This window comes from Mus pahari, chromosome 4 (genome assembly GCF_900095145.1).
Source record: "Mus pahari chromosome 4, PAHARI_EIJ_v1.1, whole genome shotgun sequence".
Lineage (NCBI taxonomy): Eukaryota > Metazoa > Chordata > Mammalia > Rodentia > Muridae > Mus > Mus pahari.
The window spans coordinates 6019272-6025801 of record NC_034593.1 but is presented as its reverse complement, the minus strand read 5'-3'; the positions used below and the strand labels follow the sequence as shown (position 1 = coordinate 6025801).

Here is a 6530-nt window from a genome sequence, read left to right as displayed (position 1 = left end):
TGTGGCTGGTCCCTCAGGGGGAAAGGATGCCCTGGCATGGGCTTGCTGGGACACCCCATTCCCCCATACCTCACCACCCCTCCATATCTTTAACTTTTTATAAACACATCACTGTCCCCAGGAACTGAGGACTCAGGTCTTTGGAGTCCTCCTCTGGTCCACTGGTCTGTATCCTGACAGCTACCACCATCCGTGTCCCTAGACCTCCAAGCTTGCTGGATGGGACTGTGGGTAGCTTGCTGACTGTGGATACATTCTCATCTAACTCGGCTGTGTGGGACTTCTTTGCCATGTCGGCTCACCTGGAGGAGCTGCAGATGCTGCCCCAGTGCCCCTCTCCCTGGCCACAGGTTCCTCTGCTGCAAGCCACTATGACTATATTGCATCTCTGTGATGGCTCAGTGGACCCCAGCTCCGGTGCGGGATGCTGCCTCTGTGGGACTCTGGGTGACTGTGTTTGTGTCCGGGGAGCAGCCCTGACATCTTGGGGATGCTGTCTCGGGGGATGAGCCCCCTGGAATTGGTGCTGGAGGTATTTGCTGTCCTCCTGAAGACCCTGGAGAGCCCAGAGTCCAGCGCCTTCCAGGCCACACTCAGATGGCTTCAGAACCCACACAAGACCCCCAGCAGCTCTGATCTCAGTCCCGATGCCCTGCTGTTCCTCAGATATCTATTCCCCATGCTAAAGAAGTGCATGTGCAGCCCACATTGGCAGGTGAGGGACTCAGCCCTGGAGTTCCTGAGGCATCTGATCGAACACTTGGGAGGGCAAGCTGACTTCAGAGAGGCACTGCATTCCTCAGAAGTACCCACATTTGTCCTCCAGCTCCTCCAAGATTCTGAGTTATGTCGGAGTAAGTGCAGTGGGTTCAGCTGGGTAGCTCTCCAGCCAGGGTCTGCAGGCCACTCCCACCAGCCCCGAGAACCGCAGGCCCAGTAGGGCCTATTCATGGACCTCATGCATATCCTGTCCACAGACTCAGAGGGCTTCCCTCAAAGGCTGTGTTACGGGTCTTTATGGAGTGGCTGAGGGACGACCATGCGGACGTGGTTAGAGACTTGGAGTGGCTCGTGGCCACTGTTCTCCACGCAGTGAGCCGGGATCTGGACTGGGAGGTCCGAGTGCAGGGTTTGGAGCTGGCACGGGTGTTCCTTCCCAGCCTCCACTGTCCCTATACAGTGCGTCTGCCCGGGGCCACCTCTTCTTCTCCATGCCTGGAATTCTTGCAGACTCTCTGCTGTCTGCAGCTCTTTGAGTTTGCCTTTTGTGCCTTGCTTGACTGGAACGAACCGGTGGCCCCAAAGGCCTGTGACCTGCTCCTCTTCTTGAGGGACAAGAAAGTTCCTTGCAGTAGTCCTCAGGAGGACAGCCCCAACTCAGCCTCAGTGGAGGCTGCCCTACAGAGGTGGCGGGAAGGTGAGCAGGCCCAGTCCCAAGAGGACCTGGAGCCTGAGGCCATGCTAGCCATCCTCAGGGAGGGCCTTAGACCTGGAGGACCTGCAGGGCAGGATGGCCAAGAGCAGCGTCCATGTGGAGAAGAGCCCACAGTCCAGCTGCGGAACATGCTGGCCATGGTGGGCGTATTGGAGAACGAAGCTGACTGCGACTAAGGCGTGTCCCCGTCCTGTCCCCGTCTCCATCCCGCGCCAGCAGGAGGACTCCAGCTCAAGAGTCCCTGCAGGAAGCGGATCACAGTTCCTACATTTTAAGCCTGATACGAGAACACACCTGTGGCTGCAGAGTTTAGAAGTTCAAGGGAAGAGAATGAAAAGCTCCTGGCCAGTCTGGAATAGATAGCAACTCCGTCTCAAGGAAACCCAAGAAATAAAATCAAAACGAAATCGCCACCCTTTGTGTGTGTGTGCATGCAGACCGGAGATCAGTGTCCGGTGCCTTCCTCAGATGCTGTCCACCTTGCTTTTTGAGAAAATGTCTCTCACTGGGACTTGGGACTTGCCAGTGAGCTCCAGGAATCCCACCACCACCTCTCCAGCACCAGGATTTCAATACTGCATCCCCATGCCTGCGTCTGTACATGGGGGCTGGGATTTGAACTCAGGTCCTCATGCTTGCATATCAAGCACTTTACCCACTAAACCATCCTCAGGCCCCACAGAATCCCACTTTCCACGTGTTATTAAAGAGGTGGCTTGTTTTCTGCTCAGAACAGGTAGCACTGAAGTCTATATCCCTTCAGTTGTGTATGTGGTTTAACAAAGCCCCACTGTGATCTGCATATGGCCATTCAGCTCTCTCTGCTCCATCGACCAAAGTTAAAAAGTCCCATAATCTTTAAAGAATACAGATACATTAAAAGTCACAACTGTGAATCCGGTAAAATAATTAAAAAAAAAAAAAAGTCGTCTGACTTCATCCAAAAATAGTAGGACATTCTACAGCATTGAATGAAACAATTTATTACTTTGGAAATTTATAACATTTTTGCATTTGTGGTCTGTGAAATACACATCTGTCTTAAGCATTTTACAATGTATTGGTTTTTACTAGTCTAAATAAATACTCAGTTGGAGGAGGCCACTGTAAAATGTTGTGTAGTTTTTATTGTTTTTCATAGGGAAGATTGTCTGAATTACAAGTTAAGTTTTCCAGATCTGGATCTGGTCCTGGGTAGAGTGGATGGGTCAAAAGGAGAAAATGATTCCGAAATGGTTTTCCCCAGGGAAAACCAGCTATACAATGCCAAATGGTCAACCCGGAAAACATAGCAACAGCTAACATTATACCGACTGAGCATGCCATATCAGGAACATATATGAATATACATATATACATGTAACAGTAAATAATAAAAAAGGAGCCATGAATTTGAAAGAGAACAAGGAAGGATGTGCAGGAGGATTTGCAGGGAAGAAAGAGAAGGGGGAAATGATGTAATTATAATCTCAAAAAAAAACCCCACAAAAGTAATAAAAAAGAAGAAAATCAAGGATTTCCTGTGCTAAGAAGACTGCAGCTTCAGCTGACCCTGGGCACACCCGCCCACCGAGAATACATCGTGTAGGACAATATACAGCCATGGCCCTTGCCTAGGTCTCCATTTTTCTTTGTATCTGCTATTCACATTGTGGTGGCAACTGGTATCCCCTGCCCCTGCACTGGGCTTGCAGCACACTGTGGTAGGAGTGCTGTCACTGCACAGTCAGGACCCAAGACAGACAGCAGTGAGTGGGAAGGAGAACTTCTCACCTGAGAGGGCGGGCAGAGCAGCACAGTGCTGGGCTTGGGAAGTACATGAGCGGCTCTGAAACCACAGGGATGCCGGATGCGTGGGGGCTTCTGTGGGAACTGGGTTTGCACAGACAGGGCAGCTCTCATGGTACTACGTGGCTTTTGGGGTGGCTTGCAGCTGCAGAGATGAGGATAGAAACATAAAGAACGGGTGTCCCGACCTGTCGACGCCTCTCTGCAAAGAACTGCACACGTCGGATATATTACCAAATCATTTCTTTCTTGTTTTCTTACTTCTTCAAAAAGAATTTAAGAACGTTAAACTGTGCACAAACACAAAGGCCCATGAAACTCGAAGGGAATCTTTGGATATCAAATACAGATTCCAAATCTGTTTGCAGCGGTGTCTCCAGAGGCGGCTTTGGTTTATGAAAAGTCCCTGTTCCTTCTGTCGTAACACGGCTGCACACATCTCTCTCAGCCTACACAAGCACGTGCATGTGCCCACCCTGCACCCCAGCTCATAAAGAACAAGGCACGGAGCTCCTTTACCTGCTCCTGCTAACACAGCCCAAATGTTCATGTAATATAGTAGTATAGGAAAAGTGCTTAGGGAAAGTCAGGGTTAATAACGGGAAGGGAAGCATGACGCTTGTGATCTGGAAAGGCACAGAGGGAAAGGGCTCACTTAAAACAAACAAAACAGAAAGACTGGTAATGGAACCAGTCAGTACCCAAAAAGAGAAGACAGAAATCACGACATGGTGAGAATGAAAATTCATTGCTTATTTCATCCCCTGGCCTGACACTTTTAGTTAATTTATAGTTGTTGGCATTTCGTCTCCAGGTAGCTCCGCCCCACAGTTACCTGGGGACAGTCAGGTGTGCCTGACTCATTATAAAAGATGCTGTTGGTCCCCTCCTCAGTCTCTTGCTCTCTTCTCTTCTCTCGCCCTCTTTACCCTCTCTCCCCCCATTCCCTTCCCCCCCTCCACACATGCTGATGGTGGCCTCTACTCCTCTACTCCTCTCTCCCTCCCTGTCACCTTTCTCTGTCTCTACTCCCTCAACTCCCCTCCCATGCCCTAAATAAACTCAATTCTATACCATTGTGTGGCTGGCATGTCACCTTACAATGACTCCACCATATTCCTGTCTTCTCTATCTTTTTATAAAACACAACAGTAACATGTTAGTGGGTTGATTTGGGACACACACACACACACACACACACACGAGAGAGAGAGAGAGAGAGAGAGAGAGAGAGAGAGAGAGAGAACAGAATTTGGAGAGACTTAGATCTGTAGCGGAAACGAAAGCTGAGCGGGCAGAAGAGCTGTTACCTGGCAGCTGCACATACACATCCTACATCCTACTGCTAAAGTCAGCTGAGATTGTATCCTCCTCTCCCTCCCAGTCTTTAAAAAAAGCTCAGAATCATTACTATGATCTTTGAGATCTTTAAACAAGCAGTTCTCTGCTCCCCTTTATTTAGTCAAAACCCTCACAAAGTGAAGTTACTTTCCAGAACCGACTAAGGCCTCACTCAAGCACCCACTTTAGAGGTGTTTCAAGGAGAGCTTGGGCATCAGATCTGTAAACTCAGCAGGAGCCTGCTCCACCTCGGACTTTGCAAGGCATTTTCTGAGCTGCTAATAAGCTGCAAATGTTAAGAACTAAGTGCTCCAGTGCGGCTATGGCTGCCATTGCAGGCCTGGGCGAGAGAATGGCAGCTTAGAGTTCTAGAGGAAAGAAAATGCCCTTGTTTTGTTTTGTTTTGTTTTGTTTTGATATGTTTCTTGTATAGCCCTGCCTGTCCTGGAAAACGCTCTATAGACCAGGGGTCCTCAAACTCATAGAGATCTACCTGCCTCTGCATACCAAATTGGAGGATTAAAGGGCATGTGATTTTATTCCCTTCATAGAGAACAGGAACCATTGTGGAATTGGACCACAGAAGTGATTCCTTAATTCTCCTGTGCCACTGATATCAGAGGGTGACGCGGTCACTATTTCACTATTATGAGTGCTACCTAAAGGCCCTCATCATAAAACTGGAGTCACTAGCTTTCAAAGAGAACAGATTAGGAAACTGTAATCACACCCATGCTTGATCCATAGATTTGGCAAGTACAGCAAAGAGAACACACAGAAGAAAATAATTTGGCTTTTCCAAAGTGTGGGCCCCTTTCCATATGGCCCGCGTGGAGCAGCAGATGGCCGGAGTGGCGCTCAGCATGAGTTGACGGCCAGCAGGCAGTCCCAGCGTGCTCTGGTTGAAGCCTGCCATGAGACGAGGCTTCCAATCAATTAGACTGAAGGAAAGTGGCGATTTCTGAGTTTATGATTCTTTGGTTTGTGTGTTTCAAAAAGAGAAATTAAAAGGCAGCAGGACAGACGGGGGGGGGGGGGGGGTAGGGTGAGTTCTTGGGATGGCTGCTGGTGCCAGAAGCCTGAGCCAAGAGCTCCGTGGGGTGTGTGCGCATGTGTGTGCATGTGTGTGTGTGTGTGTGTGTGTATGTGTGTGCATGTGTGTATGTGTGTGTATGCGTGCACACATGTATGTGTGTGTCTGTGTGTGTGCGTGTGCACGCTTGTATGTGTGTGTCTGTGTGTGCTTGTGCATGCGTGTGCACGCACGTGTGTATGTATGTTTGTGTAGGTAGACACATGTTGTACATCGATGCACATGCTCTGGCTACCCTAGTACTTTCTGTATTATTAGCCCAGGCTGAGCTCAGCGCCAAGCAGTCCTATTGACCATCTCCCACATGTTGGGATTGCAAGCATGAGCCACTGTATCCCAGAAATGCAGTGATTTTTTTTTTCAACAAAACTGAACTTCCTTAGTAAGTAACGAAAAGCCTCACTCTAGAGAGCTGCCTTCCCTGCTCCTCCTCGGTTGCCAGTGCATCCAGGGGCTGCCCTGCTCTGTGGACGTCAGGTTTCTCTGTGTTGCACTCATGCCTCGGGTTCCTCGTGTAAACAGATCCCCTGCTCCCAGCTCTTGTTGGCGTCCAGCAGCCACCTCTCACCGAGTCCTTCATGTCCAGACAAACCTCAGGCTTCCGCCCCACACCATTCTCCTCCTTTACCCCCGCGCGCGCGGCGCTGTGAAAAGCCCCCTCCCCACTGTAGAGCTTCCAAGAAGTCCCTGTTTCAGCAGACACTCCGTGTGCCTTATCGGTTATAATCACTTCACCCTGGCCTTATTGATCTTTCTTGATTCCAAGGGTTTTATGAGGAAATGTTCAGTCTTTCTGCATCCCAAACATTTTCACCTGCAACAGGCTCTTCACATCAAAGAAGAGCCTGCCACCTAAAGTTAAAGTATCCCAAT

General features: G+C 49.5%; 1 pseudogene; it reads left to right on the top strand.

Moving 5' to 3' along the window:
* The first annotated feature begins 115 nt into the window (after window positions 1–115).
* Window positions 116–1611, top strand: LOC110320183 (annotated as a pseudogene).
* Window positions 1612–6530: the final 4919 nt, after the last annotated feature.